Consider the following 21,040-nt stretch of genomic DNA (forward strand, 5'->3'; position numbering starts at 1 on the left):
CAGTGAGTGACCAAAAGCGTGACCAAGAGAAATTGCAAGCGCGAGAGTCGGTAAAAGAGTGACTTGGAACTTGAGCAAGCATGGGCTTGAACAAAAGAGTGTAACTACAACGCGAGGGACCAGGTTAGTGAATGACCTAGCGTATGCAAGCATGTGAATAACCAAAAAGAATGACCTAGAATGTATGTAAGCATGTGAATGACAAAAAGAATGACATAGAGCATGTGCAAAGATGTAAATGATCAAAAAGAGCCACCTATAAAGCAACTGAATTTTTGGAGTATGTGCGAGTGAAAAACAGTGGGAAAGTCGCGAAGCTTGAAAAGACAAAAAAAAAAAAAAAATGATGAAAATCGTTCCGAGCACCCCGGGCCGGAACCCTGTCAGCCTTACCCTTGTGAAAGCGAGTTGCTAATGGTTGCTCCCTGGGGAAGATGTAAAGCTGATTTTTTTTTTGTGGAGAAAATAAATGCTCCCTTCGGGGAACCCCGTATGGCGAACTATGTTTGCCGGGTCGGGGGTTAGTATTTCTTACCCTTGTGAAAGTCATAGATACTGCATTGATTTTACTTCACTTAGAAGTTTTTAAAATTATGGTCAGTGATCCTCATACCCTGGAAACATATCCTCAGAACAGGAATTTTCACACACTCGGCCCTCCATACTAAATTCATAGTGTGAATAAAACACGATTTACGTAGATTTATTGTTTAGGCCCCGAGCGGGGGCACCTCTAGCCTCTTCCATGCGTATAAAACATCAATAGCTAAGTATCGATTCTTTCAAAGATTTCTTTATAGCAATTATTTCCAAAAAAACCTGCTTTTTTTCTTCGTTTTACAAGAAAAGAAAAGAAAAAGAAAATGAAGAACGTTATTATCAGAAACACAAACTTTAATTGCTTTATCCATCAATTTTAACGACAAAAGAAGAAAAATCTTCAAAAACTTCCAAGAACATTTCGAAGCAATTTATTTTTAAATTGACGTTTATAATAATAATAATAATAATAGCAATAATTTATAAGAAAAAAATTGAATTATTTTTACCACCATTATAAGAAGTCCACATTTTCGAAGGTTTTTCCCCTTTATGAAGTATTTTGCAGAAATTTACTCTTTTTATTCCATTTTTTTTCTCAAAAAACTAAACATTATAGCATTTTCAAAAATTAGTTTCCAACAATGGATGAAATAAGTCTCCACCAAAGAATTTCTGAAAATAACTCTCATAAATGAATTGCAGTTGGAATCTAGTTTCGATTCATAAATGAATTGAAACTAGATTCCAGCAATAGTTTTAGAAATTAGTCTGATTTCAGAAAACCCCTTCCAGCGATAAACTTCACAGAGTAGTTTCCAACAATGTTCGTTCCTAATTAGTAGTATGAGTAGTTCCTAAGAATGATTTGGGAAAATGGTCTGAAGCAATATATTTTAGAAAATAGTTCGCAACAATGATTTGGAAAATCGTCTCAATAAATTAAAAAACAAGAAAACACTCCCAGCAACAAATTTTAGAGAATAGTTTCCAACAATGGATTAAAAAATAATTTCAATTCCAGTTTAATAGGATAGGTACTGTTGGATCCGTTCGATTTATTGTCCCGAACTGGATTGTAAAGCCCTTCGCTTCAAACAATCATTTCCAAAGTAATTTTGCAGTTTCCAATTTTCTAGTGCTTTCTAGTTTCCAATTGTTGGATGTTGAAAAATAATTTCCAACAGTGCATCTTGAAAAATAGTTTTTAACAATGTATCTTGAAAAATTATTTCCAAAATGGTTCTTGAAAAATGGCTTCAAAATGAATCTTGAAAAATTATTTCCAAAATGGTTTTTGAAAAATGGCTTCAAAATGAATCTTGAAAAATTATTTCTAAAAAGTGTCTTGAAAATTAATTTTCAATAATGGAATTTCAGAGATAGCTTACAACAATATATCTTGATTTCCAAAATAGATCTCGAAAAAAAATGTTTAACAATGGAACTTGAGAAATAGTTTTTAACAATGTACGTACATTGAAGAAAGATTTTCAATATGGACAGTTCGAAAATTGTCAACAATTTATTCCAGAAAATATTTTCATACAATCGATGCTAAAAATACTTCTCATAAAATCGATTTTAAAAATAATTTCCATATAGTCGATGCTAAATATACTTTCCTGCAATCGATGTTAAAATTCTTTTCATACAATCGATGCTAAAAAATCTTTCCATACAATCCATTATAAATATACTTTTCATACTATAGATGCCCCAATGACACTTTCCATACATAATCGACACTAATAATACTTTTTAACAATTCCTACCCTTCTAACAATTTATTTCAGTAAATAGCCCTCAGCGTTGGGTATGAGACAAGTTTCCAACCGAAGTGTGACTAAATAATTTGTGACAATATTTCGCAATGATTTGCTTCTGAAAATACAGTATTTTCCAACGATTTGTTTCACAAACAATGGATTACAGATAATATATTTTTCAGTATTTCCCCCAAATAGTCATTTTAAATTTTTTTCAATTGCTGATTAATAGGTACACTAACGAACAGGGTAACCCAAAATTGGAATTTCTGTCACTGTATGTATCAAGAAATCCAATTTTCCGGGGATCCTGTTGAAAAATGATTAATTGATTTAATAGGTAGGTAATATTCGTTTGAAAATTTAATTAGGAAAAATGAAGTAATTACGGTTATCCTTCAATTAACGGCTAGTAATTTTAATCATATAAATATATTTTTTAATAAATTAAATTTAATATGACGTAAAGAACATTCTTCATCATATTATTCAAATTAGGTTTAAGAAACTCAAAATTTAATCATAAATTATTATTATGTTGGAATTTTTATTATACAGAAATGATGACGGTATCTTTCATTCAGAAACACGCTTGATCCAAGGATTCTTTTTCCTGGAAAGACGACGTATTCAAAAGGAATTCCGATGGGAATTATTATTAAGGTTTGGATCAATAAAGAAACTCAAGAAACGATTCGTTCGCCGAATATTTTAAACTATTTCAGAAAATAGTTCTCATTAATGGATATGAGACAACAATTTCCAACTTGGAGGATTTTAAATAATATTTTCCAATGATATTTGTTTCTGAAAACATTTTCAACGATTTCTTTGTGAAAAATATTTTCCAACGATTTGTTTATGAAATATATTTTCCAATGATTTATTTCTGAAAATGATTTTAGTGATTTCTTTCTGAAAATATTTTTCAATGATTTCTTTCTGAAAATATTTTTTTCGATTCATGTCTGAAAATATTTTTTCCGATTCATGTCTGAAAATATTTTTCAATGATTTCTTTCTGAAAATATTTTTTTCCAATTCATGTCTGAAAATATTTTCTAATGATTTATTCCAGACAGTACTTTCCAATGACTTGTTTCCGAAAACATTTTCTTACGACTTGTTTCAGAAAATATTTTCTTACGACTTGTTTCCGAAAAATACTCTTCAACGATGACATTCTAAAAAAAATTCCAACAATTTCTTCCTGAAAATATTTTCGAAAAAAATGTTCCTGATAATAATTTCCAACAATATGTTATAGACAGTATCATTCTCAACTTTTTTGGATCGATCTAGTAGCAATACAATCAAGATCACCGAAAATTGGACAAATCGGACCTTTGCGTACAGACAACGTACAGAAGTAACAAAATTGTTGTGAAATTCATTTTCTTTTCAAAAATAATAATAATAATAATAATTACGTAATTACTGTCATACCTTACTTTACGGCTAGTTATTTTAATCATGTGAATATCACATAAAAAAAAGAAAACTTCCATCGCATTATTCAAATTAGGTTTACGTGACTCGAAATTTAATTATAAATTATTATTTTTATAAAAATTTTCTCATACAGAAATGATAATGGAACCCCTCATTCAGAAACACGCTTGATCCGGGAATTATTTTTCCTGGAAAGACGACGCATTCAAAAGGAATTCCTATGGGGAATCATTATTAAGATTTGGATCAATAAAGAAACTCAAGATTAATATCCGTCGGACCCGACGGACGCGGGAATACAAAAGCTCGAAATTCCATCTGTTATTGCGATTCTTTGTCCGCCATCCGTTCTTGCTCTGGGATGACGGCCATTGAACCTTTTTTCTGCGAGGAATACATTATTTTTTCCCTCAGTGTACATCTCTATTGTCTTGTCGAGTGTACTTCTATCACAACATTTTCACTTTTCTCTCCGATTTTTCATTTTTATTCTAGAATTTTCGCACTTCGATGATTTCCTGGACCTTATTTGCATTTGATTACTTACCTCTCGGTGCATCTCTTTGTATATTTTCCTCTCGGAAATTCAAATATTCATTATATGCAGGTCTCTGTCCAAAGAGTTTCTGATAGAACAAGGATTATTATTATTTCTTTTGATTTCCATTTCTTTTTGCGATGAAAGTTATGTATATGGTAATGTCCACAGAAATATTTATGATTTGAATAGATGTTAAGTTTCATAACATGAGTGCAGTGCTAGGTAAGCACTGTTTCGTAATAACTTTTTTGTAACAATTGGGTTTGCAATTTTTCCTACATACTCATTGTTCAACGATATGAAACAGACGCCATTTAGAACCATGCCGGCAACAAGCGTTTCTTGTCATTAGTAAGAATAACGAGCCGCCGGAGGCCTGTGGACAAGACCCTTGTGTTTGACCTACGGGCCATAAATGTCCCTTATTTACAGGTGAGCTTTACGTGGTCTAATATTTGGTTAAATAACTTCTCATGAAAAATTCAGCAAGAAAATCTAGGCATCGATTTATTTATTTTCAAATTTTATTCGCTAATTTTTTCTGATATAAAATTGTTCAAAGATTCAATTTTTGTGATGTAAAGTATTTCAATTATTATTATCAAATTTTTTTCAATGAAAAATGTTTAATATTTATTTATTATCAATTTTTTTTATATTAAACTATTTTCAAAGATTTCATTCGTAAGCAAATTAACCCATTTTTATAGACTTTTGAGAAAAGCAAAATTTTCGTCGTAGTTAAATTTGTCGGAAAAAAGTTTAGTTTTTAGAAATTCAACAAAAATTGTTGGAAAGTCATTGTTAAAAAAAAAAACTTACTGTATGAAACTATAATTAAAAAAAAAGGATCACAGCAGTTTGGAAACCCAAACATACGTTGTTGGAGCATTTCGCAATAAGTTCAAACTCAGATTCATTCATTTTCAAATTTTATTATAAATTTTTTTAAATATAAATTTTTTGCTGATGTAGATTTAAGATTTATTCATTAAAAAAGTTTTAAGAGAATTTTTAAGAAACAGAAAATTTTTGTCATCGATAAATTTGTCGTACAAAAAGTGCTCTTTTTTTGAGATATTTGACAGTAATTAGAAAATGATTGTTCAAACGAACCAAACTGAATGAAATTATGATTCAAAATCAGATGTTAAGAATCGTCGTTTAGAATATTCATAGTCTGAAATCATTTTTTGAACTTTAGTTGAAAATATATTGTTTGAAATGTTGACAAAATAAGTTTTTTTTAAATATATTTCAAAGGATTTAAGATTATTGAAACAAGATTTAGTAAAAAAACCATTTATTTCAAAGGGTTTGCCAAGAAATTGCCAAATAAAATGTTAGTAACAACAAATGTTTTGAAATTTTAAAGCAACTACATGTCTTCGAGAATTGAAGTTCTGAAAAATATTTGTTTCAAAGGAATAATTTGGAACTTTTTGCTGCACAATTATCGTTTATAGCTTAGATTAATGAAGACTGATTTCTCTGAAAATTTAGATTTTTTGAAATTAGTGTAAATGAATAGATATCAATTTGGAATATTAGTCTGGAAATATTTATTAAGACATGTTGTTTGAAGGAAAAAATATTGTCTTTAGATAATTTCAAAACTTCAATTTATAACTAAGCTTATGATAGTCGAACCATATAGTCGATGCTAAATATACTTTCCTGCAATCGATGTTAAAATTCTTTTCATACAATCGATGCTAAAAAATCTTTCCATACAATCCATTATAAATATACTTTTCATACTATAGATGCCCCAATGACACTTTCCATACATAATCGACACTAATAATACTTTTTAACAATTCCTACCCTTCTAACAATTTATTTCAGTAAATAGCCCTCAGCGTTGGGTATGAGACAAGTTTCCAACCGAAGTGTGACTAAATAATTTGTGACAATATTTCGCAATGATTTGCTTCTGAAAATACAGTATTTTCCAACGATTTGTTTCACAAACAATGGATTACAGATAATATATTTTTCAGTATTTCCCCCAAATAGTCATTTTAAATTTTTTTCAATTGCTGATTAATAGGTACACTAACGAACAGGGTAACCCAAAATTGGAATTTCTGTCACTGTATGTATCAAGAAATCCAATTTTCCGGGGATCCTGTTGAAAAATGATTAATTGATTTAATAGGTAGGTAATATTCGTTTGAAAATTTAATTAGGAAAAATGAAGTAATTACGGTTATCCTTCAATTAACGGCTAGTAATTTTAATCATATAAATATATTTTTTAATAAATTAAATTTAATATGACGTAAAGAACATTCTTCATCATATTATTCAAATTAGGTTTAAGAAACTCAAAATTTAATCATAAATTATTATTATGTTGGAATTTTTATTATACAGAAATGATGACGGTATCTTTCATTCAGAAACACGCTTGATCCAAGGATTCTTTTTCCTGGAAAGACGACGTATTCAAAAGGAATTCCGATGGGAATTATTATTAAGGTTTGGATCAATAAAGAAACTCAAGAAACGATTCGTTCGCCGAATATTTTAAACTATTTCAGAAAATAGTTCTCATTAATGGATATGAGACAACAATTTCCAACTTGGAGGATTTTAAATAATATTTTCCAATGATATTTGTTTCTGAAAACATTTTCAACGATTTCTTTGTGAAAAATATTTTCCAACGATTTGTTTATGAAATATATTTTCCAATGATTTATTTCTGAAAATGATTTTAGTGATTTCTTTCTGAAAATATTTTTCAATGATTTCTTTCTGAAAATATTTTTTTCGATTCATGTCTGAAAATATTTTTTCCGATTCATGTCTGAAAATATTTTTCAATGATTTCTTTCTGAAAATATTTTTTTCCAATTCATGTCTGAAAATATTTTCTAATGATTTATTCCAGACAGTACTTTCCAATGACTTGTTTCCGAAAACATTTTCTTACGACTTGTTTCAGAAAATATTTTCTTACGACTTGTTTCCGAAAAATACTCTTCAACGATGACATTCTAAAAAAAATTCCAACAATTTCTTCCTGAAAATATTTTCGAAAAAAATGTTCCTGATAATAATTTCCAACAATATGTTATAGACAGTATCATTCTCAACTTTTTTGGATCGATCTAGTAGCAATACAATCAAGATCACCGAAAATTGGACAAATCGGACCTTTGCGTACAGACAACGTACAGAAGTAACAAAATTGTTGTGAAATTCATTTTCTTTTCAAAAATAATAATAATAATAATAATTACGTAATTACTGTCATACCTTACTTTACGGCTAGTTATTTTAATCATGTGAATATCACATAAAAAAAAGAAAACTTCCATCGCATTATTCAAATTAGGTTTACGTGACTCGAAATTTAATTATAAATTATTATTTTTATAAAAATTTTCTCATACAGAAATGATAATGGAACCCCTCATTCAGAAACACGCTTGATCCGGGAATTATTTTTCCTGGAAAGACGACGCATTCAAAAGGAATTCCTATGGGGAATCATTATTAAGATTTGGATCAATAAAGAAACTCAAGATTAATATCCGTCGGACCCGACGGACGCGGGAATACAAAAGCTCGAAATTCCATCTGTTATTGCGATTCTTTGTCCGCCATCCGTTCTTGCTCTGGGATGACGGCCATTGAACCTTTTTTCTGCGAGGAATACATTATTTTTTCCCTCAGTGTACATCTCTATTGTCTTGTCGAGTGTACTTCTATCACAACATTTTCACTTTTCTCTCCGATTTTTCATTTTTATTCTAGAATTTTCGCACTTCGATGATTTCCTGGACCTTATTTGCATTTGATTACTTACCTCTCGGTGCATCTCTTTGTATATTTTCCTCTCGGAAATTCAAATATTCATTATATGCAGGTCTCTGTCCAAAGAGTTTCTGATAGAACAAGGATTATTATTATTTCTTTTGATTTCCATTTCTTTTTGCGATGAAAGTTATGTATATGGTAATGTCCACAGAAATATTTATGATTTGAATAGATGTTAAGTTTCATAACATGAGTGCAGTGCTAGGTAAGCACTGTTTCGTAATAACTTTTTTGTAACAATTGGGTTTGCAATTTTTCCTACATACTCATTGTTCAACGATATGAAACAGACGCCATTTAGAACCATGCCGGCAACAAGCGTTTCTTGTCATTAGTAAGAATAACGAGCCGCCGGAGGCCTGTGGACAAGACCCTTGTGTTTGACCTACGGGCCATAAATGTCCCTTATTTACAGGTGAGCTTTACGTGGTCTAATATTTGGTTAAATAACTTCTCATGAAAAATTCAGCAAGAAAATCTAGGCATCGATTTATTTATTTTCAAATTTTATTCGCTAATTTTTTCTGATATAAAATTGTTCAAAGATTCAATTTTTGTGATGTAAAGTATTTCAATTATTATTATCAAATTTTTTTCAATGAAAAATGTTTAATATTTATTTATTATCAATTTTTTTTATATTAAACTATTTTCAAAGATTTCATTCGTAAGCAAATTAACCCATTTTTATAGACTTTTGAGAAAAGCAAAATTTTCGTCGTAGTTAAATTTGTCGGAAAAAAGTTTAGTTTTTAGAAATTCAACAAAAATTGTTGGAAAGTCATTGTTAAAAAAAAAAACTTACTGTATGAAACTATAATTAAAAAAAAAGGATCACAGCAGTTTGGAAACCCAAACATACGTTGTTGGAGCATTTCGCAATAAGTTCAAACTCAGATTCATTCATTTTCAAATTTTATTATAAATTTTTTTAAATATAAATTTTTTGCTGATGTAGATTTAAGATTTATTCATTAAAAAAGTTTTAAGAGAATTTTTAAGAAACAGAAAATTTTTGTCATCGATAAATTTGTCGTACAAAAAGTGCTCTTTTTTTGAGATATTTGACAGTAATTAGAAAATGATTGTTCAAACGAACCAAACTGAATGAAATTATGATTCAAAATCAGATGTTAAGAATCGTCGTTTAGAATATTCATAGTCTGAAATCATTTTTTGAACTTTAGTTGAAAATATATTGTTTGAAATGTTGACAAAATAAGTTTTTTTTAAATATATTTCAAAGGATTTAAGATTATTGAAACAAGATTTAGTAAAAAAACCATTTATTTCAAAGGGTTTGCCAAGAAATTGCCAAATAAAATGTTAGTAACAACAAATGTTTTGAAATTTTAAAGCAACTACATGTCTTCGAGAATTGAAGTTCTGAAAAATATTTGTTTCAAAGGAATAATTTGGAACTTTTTGCTGCACAATTATCGTTTATAGCTTAGATTAATGAAGACTGATTTCTCTGAAAATTTAGATTTTTTGAAATTAGTGTAAATGAATAGATATCAATTTGGAATATTAGTCTGGAAATATTTATTAAGACATGTTGTTTGAAGGAAAAAATATTGTCTTTAGATAATTTCAAAACTTCAATTTATAACTAAGCTTATGATAGCAGAAGAAAATTTAAAAATGACTAATTTTCAAGACGGAGAAGAAAACTTTCCCACATCGTGAACACATTGTTCTGAAAATAATTGAAAATCACTGATTTCTTGTCGAAAATCGTCACCTGGAATATATCGTTGGAATTATTGTTGAAAATTATCTGTTGGAACCTGCTGTGTGAAACCCATTGCTGAAACCATTGGTGAAACTAAAGAAATACATTGTTGTCCAGAAATAAACTGTTGTAAATTATTTTCAGAAATACGTTGTGTTGTAAACTCTATTTGCTGAAACCAATTTTTGGAAGGTTTCAGAAAATGAATAGTTGAAAAGTATTTTCAATGAAGTATTTTATGAACGAAAACCATTGTGAATTTCCCTAAACACTGCATTGTTGGCAACTTTCCGGAACTGAATCGTAGGCAACTTGCGTAGATTGTATTGTTGGTAAATATTTTTCAGGATCCATTGTTAATAAACATTTTTCAGGATCCATTGTTGAAAAAAATATTTATCAACAATTGATCTTGCAAAAAATTTATCAAAAATGGGTCTGGAAAACATTTATCAACAATAGGTCTTGAAAACATTTATCAACAATAGGTCTTGAAAACATTCATCAACAATGGGGGGGGGGTATTGCAAAACATTAATTCATACAATAATGCTGGTCGAGGCATTTACATGAGGATACGCTTGATGGTTACAGAGATAGAAATTTTACGGATTTGTTGCTGCTATTTTCTAAGACCTTTTGATGAAAAATGCTTTTCAAGATCTGTAATATAAGATTTCATTTTTCAGGATCTCTATTTTTTAGATTCTGTTGTTTTTTAATCATATGTGCATTTATATCCTTGACGTAAGAACAAATTTTACCTTATTTTTATATGGACATTTGTTTTGGTGTATTTTGACCTAATTAGTCTTCGGGTCAAAAAAAAAACCACCAAAATCCAATCCGATTCTATAATTGTTGGATTTTTTTCTTTTTTAGATTCTGTTGTTGGATTTAATTTTTTAGATACTATTGTTGAATTGTGTTTTTTTAGGTTCCACTGTTATATTTTTTTTAAGATCACTCTTGGATTTCATTTTCTAGATGCTATTTCCGGATTTTAATTTTTAGATTCTATTGTTGGATGTTATTTTTGTTGATATTGAATTGTTCGAATTCTGTTGTTGGATTTTATTTACAAACACAAATACAACGCCACAACAGGCAAATTGCCCAACGAGGTGACTGACTTAAGAACATCATGGATCCCCGGGCCATTTTTTGGAGGCCCTGCCTACTACTACTACACTACACATGCACCCCGCCGCGGAACCCCCCAAAGAATCGGTACATGCGGGAATGTGCGTGTACGTGTAGTGAAACCTGACGTGAAGTTTTTTTTGTTTCTCTGCAATGCGTGTTATGTGTAGTGCTGCCATCTGCCACCAGTTTTTCTAACTATCAGTGAAGTGTTATGATTGAATGATTTATCGTTGTAGGACTGTTGCTCTCTGTGGCGAGACTTTTTAACGGGGAGATCGGCTCGCATTTGCGCCTTGAAGTTGGGAACCACAGAAACCCAACTTCAGCCGACCACCACTGTGGGGTTCGAACCCGGATCCTCGCATCGTGAGTCCGTCACTATAACCACTCGACCACCACAGCGGCAAAAAAAGAGTAATTATTTGGAGGTGGGTGGGTTTGAACCCATGTAACCTGAACTCTTCCCACCTCTAACCCCGTATCTTACCAACCCACCACTACAGCACTAATAAAGATGCATCAGCTTGAAATGTTCAGCTATTGTTAAACCACACATGAACCTAGTCCATTTTCCTCTGCGGAACCTCTAACGAATTGCTACGCGCGGGAATGTGCGTGTACGTGTTGTGAAACCGGACGTGAAGTTTGTTTCTGGGTAATGCTTGTTATGTGTAGTGCTGCCATCTCCCACCAGTTTTTCTAACTATGAGTGAAGTGTAATGATTGAATAATTAATCGTTGTAGGCCTCGCATTAGCGCCTCGACATTAGAAACCACAGGAAACCAACTTCAGCCGACCACCACTATGGCGACGATGGGGATCGAACCCGGATCCTCGCGATGCGAGTCCGACATTATGACCATTCGACCACCACAGCGGCCTATTTTTTAGGATTCGTTTTGTAAAAATTTCGTTTTAAAAGAATTTTATATGTCGAATCAAGGAAATTAAATCCAGATCAAGATGAATTCGAATGTAGGCATATAGGAACTTCAAAAAATTTGTTAAGTTGAAGAAATCGTTAATTAAATCAACGATTAAACAATATTTCCAATATATGGTTGGGATAAAATACATTATTTCAAATCCTCAGAAACTGCATTGTTAAAAATATGTTTAATGATTCATTATTAGCAAAAGATATTTTATAAACAACTCTTGGAAAAAATAAATAAATAATTTAAATTAAATAAACAACATAATTAAAACGACTATCCGTGAACAATATCTTAAACACTTGTTCGGAAAGTGAGAATAAATCTGTTATAGTAATCCTATAATAAAGCGATAGATATGCGATTAGAATATGATGTTCTTAAGTCAGCCACCTCGTTGGGCAATTTGTCTGTTGTGGCGTTGTATTTGTATTTGTATTTGTATTTGTATAAAATGCTTCGACAAACTATCTCAACATTTTGATTCACATTTCCAACATTTTAATTTACATCTCAGAAACAACAATTTCAAGACCCTTAATTATCAAAAATTCCGAAAGCACAACAAATAAAATAAAAATAAAATAAAACATTCTTTAATTACGGAAAAATTTTGTAGAAATGTAAAACATTTTCCTAAACATTCAAATAATCTAAACACGGTACAGAACCCCAAAATATTTATCTTTGTTTAATGGAAGAACGGATAAACAAAGAGAAAGAAAATCAAAGAAACATTTATACATATTTTCAGAATTACAATCATTATTATTCGCAGATAATGGAAATACGAGATACAATTCACATCACAAGTAAGCACAAAATATAAAAAAAGATGAGTGAATTCGAAAGCAATTTCAAAAGTGAAGCTAAATTAAAGTAGAAATAACACGTAAAATGATAGCTTTAGAATTTCAAATGGAAAACAAATTACGTATCGAGCATCTATTAATTTATTTTTCTGAAGGCGATTTCTCTTCAATGGAAAAATAAAACATTGATACAAACCGGAGAAAAAACAGATATAAATTACGGAAGGCAGATTGATTTCAACTATGATTATTTGTCATTAAAATATATTTACATCTGCACTAGCAAAAACAAAACTAATGGAAACGAAAGTCATGGAATTAGTGTTATTCAAATGATGATGATGATGATAATAATAATAATAAAATCGATTTAATTTTAAGATATTTTCTTTGAAACTTCACATAAAATAAAGATGTTTTTCTGAGTTTCTATTTAATACTCGAAACATTGAAGTTACAGAAAAAAATAATTTACAGGATTAAATTAGCCAGTGATAGAGAGTGATTTCTAGAACTTTTCATGTTTTATGAAGTAACATCATAAATTAACGAATTAAAAAAAATCGATTAGAAAAAATAAATAAAATTTTTCCATTGAAATTTAAATTGTTGAAAACTTCTGTTTTTTTAATGGTCTTGGAAGATAAAATTCAACAATAAATAGTATCTACAAAATGAAAATCCAACAATAGAATTTACAAAATAAATATCCAACAATAGGATCTAACAAATAAAAATCTTATAATAGAATCTAAAAAATAAAAATCCAACAATAGTATCTGAAAAATGAAAATCCAATAATGATCATGGAAAAAAAATCCAACAATGATTTATGTGCAAATAAATTAAAAAAAAAATAGATTGGTTTCACACGCGGTCGCATTTTTACACAAATTTTACCGATATTAATTTTGACAACGTCTTGCCACCATCAAAAAACTGATTTGATTGATGAAATTTATTTCCAATTGATATTTTACTTTTCGGAAAAGAAGTATTTTTTTGTTCGATGCAATACACGTTGAACTGAACTCTATATACCCCTGATGACTTACTTCTTTGTAGTAAACATGTCTTTGCAATGAATCGATGCGTAAAGGTTTTACAGGCGCCATGACATATACATAATTTATTGTTATCATTGTGTTTATCAGGGGTGCACAACCTTTTCGGTCCGCGAGCCAGATATGCTGTATATTTGCCGGTCGCGGGCCAGAAACTTGTATTCTAGGAAGGGTGACCAAATGACTAGCATTTTGTCGGACATTCTGTAATTTTCGCCGTCCCATCTTTTTTATGAAAATGCTCCAATTTTTTCCTTATTTTCAACGAGGCTTAGTTGAACTATTGAAATCACGATCAGTTTCATTCTTCATGACTTAAATTATGTTCTGATAATTATGATTATCATAATTAATTAAAGTCTTTTACGTATTCCTACGTATTCTCTTACGTAATTCACTTATGTATTATATCTGTCAATTTTTTATGAATTACATTTTCGCTCATTCTGACTTGAAGTAGCCAATATTCTACACCACTAGCGATTTTTCTGCGGTTTTAGCGATAGTTATCACTTTTCTTTGTCTTTGACGATGTTTTTAGCTGTAAATGCCACGTGGGGAACACCTTTCGGATGGAATAGTTTGGTGAACCACATTTGGCTCGCGGGGAGAAGGTTGTGCACCCCCCCCCATATTTCTTATGTGCTATTGTTGAAATGAACAAATACAACGTTCTTTCTTATGACTATTTTCATATTCTATCACATAACTATTTTCTCTCTCTGAAACTGAAATATACTATGAAAGAGCACATATTTTCTGATTTAGAAGACATAAAAAAATTGTGGCAGTGGAACTTTATTTTCAAAGGGTGTTAGAATTTATTTTCAAATAGTCATGGAATATGTTACAGAAATTTTCTCAATGGCGCTACGTATTGTATTGCTGTTGAAGTTCTTTATTTTGAATAAAATGTAAATCTAATTTGTATCTCCAGTATCTCCTGTTTCTTAGTACCAAGTCATCGGAAATTTTTATACAAACATTGTATCAGGCATATATCGTTTTAGGTTTACACATGGTTTTGTATTCGCCATCGAATATAAATGTACTACTACTACCACTATTAATATAAATGTATTGAAAAACATTGAAAATTCCGCTACTCTCACTCTTCTTCCAGCATCTTGGAGTACGCAGCCCTCCGAGAATGAAAGAGAAACACAGAGAAAGAAAAAGACGAAAAATAAAACGTTATATTTGTCGAGTTCTCTTTTAACACGTTCATTTCCAAGTCACTGTATCAGGTGTTTCTCAAAAGAGCGGGTATTAGAATTTCAATAAGACATTTTCGGGCCGTAAAATCCGATCGGAGCCAAAGCTATAAACACTTCGAATCAAATGTTAGAACTGGTTCGAATAACAGCTGTTCGTCGAGAAGAATATTTTTTCCGTTTTCTTCTTTTAAACCAGAGAAAAGGTCGTTTTTTTTTACACGACAGACGTAGTATTTAAAACTGAATTTATTGTCGTGAGTATGGACTGCCGAAAAAAAATAATATTTCCAGGTTTTCTATTGGGTTAAGAATGTGCTACTTTTCTGGAATAGAGTTTTGCTGTTGCCGCATTTTAAAAATAGTGTTTTTGTTTCTTGGGACTGCAGTGTCATCTGTTAACAAACTTTGTAACTAAGATTTTTGATAAAATATAATGGCCATGTCGCTGTATGGTGGCAATTTTTTTGGTTTTTTTTTCCAAATATTTTAAATGGAATTCAAAATTTGAGGTTCTTACACTGTGTTGCTGTTTGTTTAAGACAGATAATTATTCGTCTTATTATTAATTGTAAAAAAAGAAGATCATTTCCATAAGTATTTCCATTTTTCCTGTGTGTGCTTTGAATGTGTTCACTCTGCAAAATATTTGAAGAAAAAAAATCTCGGTGATATTTTCACAGGCTATGTCCACGTTAGAAAAAGAAAAAGGAATGTTACTCTCAACATGTCTTACCTCCTTGGGTGCGTCATTAGTTTGACACTCGAAGTGTTGCCAATACGTGTTTTCAGAGAAAAAATACAAATATATATCCAGTGCCGCAAACATGCAGGTGCAAGCGCATAGGGCCCACTGAGAAGGGGGGTGCCCAAGAATGGGTCTAAATGGGCCATATGGTGCCTAAATGTAAATTCTGCACAGGGCATGGGAATGGCTAGTTATGGCACTGTAGTGTATATATCTCTGAAAATAATGTCAACTCGTCGAATCATCGTTATTGAGAAATTGAATTTTCTGGATGTTATGCCGAAACTGATATGTGGAAAGAAAAGGGATTTGCCTCCTCCGGGAATCGAACCCGGGCCCCCTTTCGTACCGGGCAAGTGCGCTAACCAATACACCAGAGACACACGTTTCAGTTCCTCATAACACGCATTAGTAGCGTGAAGCGCTGAGTGGAGTCATGGCAGCCTTAACTACGGAAATTTTCGCCCCAATTTGCGTTTTGTATATGAAGAGAACAAAACACCAACTGGGGTGAAAATTGCTGTACGCACTTGCCCCCGGTACGCAAAGGGACCCGGGTTCGATTCCCGGAGGAGGAAAATCACTTTTCTTTGCAAATATAAGTTTCGGCATGACATCCAGAAAATTAAATTTCTCAGTATATTTCAGGCCGAAAAAACACCATCTCTTCATCGTTATTGAGTTATGAAAGTATTTGTATCAAGTTTTTAATGAAAAAAACAACAACAAATTTTTTGAAAAACCAGGGCATTTTTGTACCTCCGGCATCACTTATGACAATGATTTGCGATTTCCTGTAATTTCCCGTATTTTTCCTGAAGAAATATTCTGTCAGCCTTTTAAGGCAGCCTTAAAAAGAGCATTTTAAGGTGTTTAATATGGCATATTTTTATAGTTTTTTTAGGGCATAAATACATTTTTTCATGGATCATATATTATAGTCGTTTTTTTTAAGTTATAAAAATACTAGCCCCAGTGATAACAATACCTCAATGATAACAATACCTCAATGATAACATTATCCACACGAATTAAACACACACACACAAGCGGCGTCTCTGTGCATCTATTAAGAAGAGGAAGCTAAATTTTTGGAGAGTGTGGACCAATTCACTGGTTTGAAACGTATCGCGAGCCACTTAAGTGATCTATAAATGTGCCGCAAGTCACTTGAGTGATCTGGGTGTGTGCCGCGGGCCATTTAAGTGAAGTGGAAGTGTGCCGTGAGCCACTTGAGTGATCTGGAACTGTGTTGCGGACAGATTGAGTGTTCTGGGACAGTGCAGCGGGTACCTTAAATGAGGTGGAACTACAACACAGGTCGTTAAAGTATTCTATTCTAGAATCGTGCCACACGTCAGTGATCTATAAATGTGTGGCGGGTCACTCAATGGTCTGTAAATATGTCATGGGTAACTTCAGTGACTTGGAACTGCACCGCAGGTCACTTAAGTGATCTATACATGTGCTACTTAGTTCATTTTTGCATTATGAAGTTTGATTTCATGTGTCACATTCGGCCCGTGGGTCATTGTTTGGCATATATGCTCCCAGATCTAAATGTCCTTGGTTAATTTTGAGGATTATGACTCTCAATGTTTTTAGTTGCCGCTGTGGTGGTCGAGTGGTCATAGTGACGCACTCTCATCGCGAGGAGAGCGTGTTCGAACTCCCCCGGTGCCACAGTGGTTGTCGGCCGAAGGTGGATTTATATGGTTCCGAATTTCGAGGCGCAAATGCGAGCCAATTAACAGTTGAAAAGTCTCGGAGAAACAGGCCTACAACGGTACAAATATTCAATCACTACACTACATTCACTTCACTTCTGAAGCATAAATGACAACACTGAAAAATCAGACATAGCACTAGATTCTCACTCAGATTGTTAAGTACACACCAGTGCCGTCTTAAGGCATAGGCCCACCCGGGCCTCAAGAGAAAAGGGGCCTCACAAAAATGAGATCGGGTGGAAATTTTCGAGAATTTGCCTGGTAGGGCCTGAGAAAAAATCACTTTACCCGGGGGCCCACGATGCTCTTAAGACGGCCCTGGTACACACTCACGCTTCCAGCGCAAATCATTCGGTAATATACTGCCCATGGCGGCAGACCGGAGTTGCATATCGAAAAGATATTTTCCCTAACGAACTCGAGGCGTAGACAGCGCCTTCGCTTCCAGCCCATCTCACTAATGGCAATAAATTGCAATATAGCGATATGGCCAGAGTTAGTGTTTGGTAAAGTAGACCGGAGTTGCGACCGGCATGAAAGAAAGGAAAATGTTTTCAGTTACAGAAAATCGTCGGAAACTATTTCAAATATGTACAGTACATCAAATCCGTGCACGACAATCAATCGTGATTGGGCATTCACAATGGTAATAAAAAGGAGTAGAATTCTTGCGTATGAGTTTGCAGGAAAGTAAAGTATAGATATATCCCAGGAAAAAAGTACGGCTATTATGTACGCGTACGCGTCATAGCCTTCCCATGCCCGAAGAACTCTTTTGGCTTCGTCGTATATATGGTAACCGATAAACAACGCCAGGAGAAAAAAAAAACAAAACAGAAACAAAGTAAAAGGTCGGTCCCGTTTACGTCCGGAAACGAACGATGCAAGAAATGATATTTATTGCGTTATTTGTCTTGCGCTCGGATGGTCATAACTGCGTACATACCATACGCTTATTCGAGCGAATGGATTTTTTATTTGTTTTTTTTCGTTTTGTTTTCTTCCCTCTCGTGAGAACTTTTTGTCTTTGATGCCTTATATACAAAGAGGAAACAGGGGTAGAAAAATTTTCCCCAGGAAAAAAATGGATTTACCGCGATTGCGGCGGCAAAAGGATAAGAACCCGCTCAATAGAAGAAATCGCGATCCCTTTCTTATATATTGGGTAAGAGCAAAAGACTCATCGAAGCGTATTTTGCCTTTGAATAATGAAGAACTATATTACGTGATAGCGATCTCTGTATGATCGTATTCATCGATGTTGAAAATTTCACTCGAATTTGTATTTTTATGTGATCAAAAATGCGAAATTAATTTTATTGTAATTTTAATTACAGATGTTGCTTTTTGTACATGTGTTAATGCCAAAGCCCGAAATTATCTAGCTCGCGAATTGACCGATTTCGTAGTAAGTTGACCCGGAAAATGTCCGAATTCCACGTTCTTGGGAAATTAGTTCGTGAAGTAGCCGGATATGCCTGGTCAAAGCCCCATAACAAAACACATAATTCGGTGTCATCACCAAGTTGAGACAGCTTAGTTTCACCCTACTGTTGATAGGCTAGGGTTCTCTAGATTGATACAGTAAGGCGAGGCTTCAGCTTGGTGCTGCCGTTTTGTAGTACTAAGCCGTGCGGTCGAAAGCTATAGCTCTGTAGCTATAGTTAAAACCACTTGGACGGTAACTTAAAACGGACATTGAGAGGGTAGGCACCACCCCTCGAATCTGGCTTCGCTGGCTCTCGATTCGGGATTTATTTCCGTCTAACCCAGTCAGATCCATACTGAGTAGGATGGTGCCGTCCGGCTTACGATGTTACCTGAATACCCTTAGGGGTGGGACAGAGTTTTCCTGAAACTTATCACCAGTTCGGCGTATTTTTTCGTGATAATTATGTCCGCGTTGGCAACCCATTGAAACACAATGACGATGCGGTAATCATTTTTTCCCGTTCAAATTTTGACACAAAAATTATACGTCGATATTATTATTTTTATAGTTTTTTTTTTCTCTGAAATTGATCTTTTCTCTCTCTCGTCACATGGAGCGAAAACAATACAGCTACTGCATATAGCCATGCACCACACGATGGCGGAAAAAAAATGGATTTGGTGCCTACTGTCCATCCTACATCTTTGGCCAAGGATCTCTGGCCAATTCGTGAAGTGGCCGGACATAGCCCGAAACCATTTCTGAAAACAGGACTTTAACCAAAACCGCCGCACTTCGGGCTTTGATAGCAACGCATATCAATGTTTTATAACATATCAATGTTATTAACATACGCACCACAACAAGAACTAATTCTATGATGATGACCAGGGCCGTAACTAGGCAGGTGCAACAGGTGCACCCGCACAGGGCCCACTTGGAATAGGGACCCAGAACGGGCCAGAAGGGGAGGGGAGGGACTAAATTCAAATTCTTGCACAAGGCACAGGAATGGCTAGTATGGCCCTGGTGATCACTATTATTATATTAACTTCCGATTTTTAAATTTTTTTGCGGTATTGAAAGTAGTATTATCACCAAACCGTACATGCATCGCGTAAGCATTCCTCTCAGGAATTTCCGGCAGATCGGTTTATTATATTAACTTCCTGCAATTTCGGTTCGCAATCGGTTTATTATATTCAACAGCCCTGCCAGTTCCACTCTTGTGGGGGCCATGCCTAGAACATATAAAAGTACGGGATAGTAGTCTATAAATTTTGGAGGGTATTTTCAGCTCGTCACATAGAATTTATGTGGGCCCGTGGTTCCCAACGCAGGGCCCCCCACCACACAAGGGAGCAATATGATATTTAAGGAGAGGAAATATGACTTTAACGGGGGAGGGGCAATTTGATTTTTTAAAGGGATAATATTGTTTTTTAATAAGAGAAATTTAGAATAAGTTATTGACGGAGAATGTTTCTGTGTTTCTCTTGTTCTTAATATCAAATATTTCTTTTAATATGTTTATGCATTTTAGTTTCTTATTGTGTGATTTGGAATTTCATTTGCTGTTTTTGTTATCGGTTCGAATTATTGATTTTTTAATGCCTTTTTTTGTCATCGTTACTTCAACTGCCTTTTTGTTTTTTTTTTCTTTTTCATGGATGCCATGTTCTTCAAAAGCTTTGCACCAGAGGGCCTCCAACGCATCGACTTCGTGCCACACGTGGCAGCTTGAAGATATGGCTGATACACAATATAGTACGAAATAGATTTGCAGAATAACAACTAGATTTGCAGTTATATTTTTTAATAATCTAAAAGTTTTTGAAAATTTACATTTTATTTTACAAATAGTTACCAATGAAACGATTAATAATTATTACTTATTTATCCTTTTGATATAAAACTAACATCTTGAAGATTCATCAGTATCATGGGAGTTATTTATACATTATGCAGGGGCTCTAAACCCAGAGGCGGCTTAAGCGAGGGTGAAAGGGATAATGTGCAACCGGTCGGCAGCCGAGGGCTCTTTTTTAGACACATGAATTCTTAAAATTTTGGAACAATAAAAATTCAGA

This window comes from Pholcus phalangioides, unplaced genomic scaffold (genome assembly GCF_987345545.1).
Source record: "Pholcus phalangioides strain wild (caught in Gottingen) unplaced genomic scaffold, Ppha-v1.0 ptg000042l_1, whole genome shotgun sequence".
NCBI classification, from domain to species: Eukaryota; Metazoa; Arthropoda; class Arachnida; order Araneae; family Pholcidae; genus Pholcus; species Pholcus phalangioides.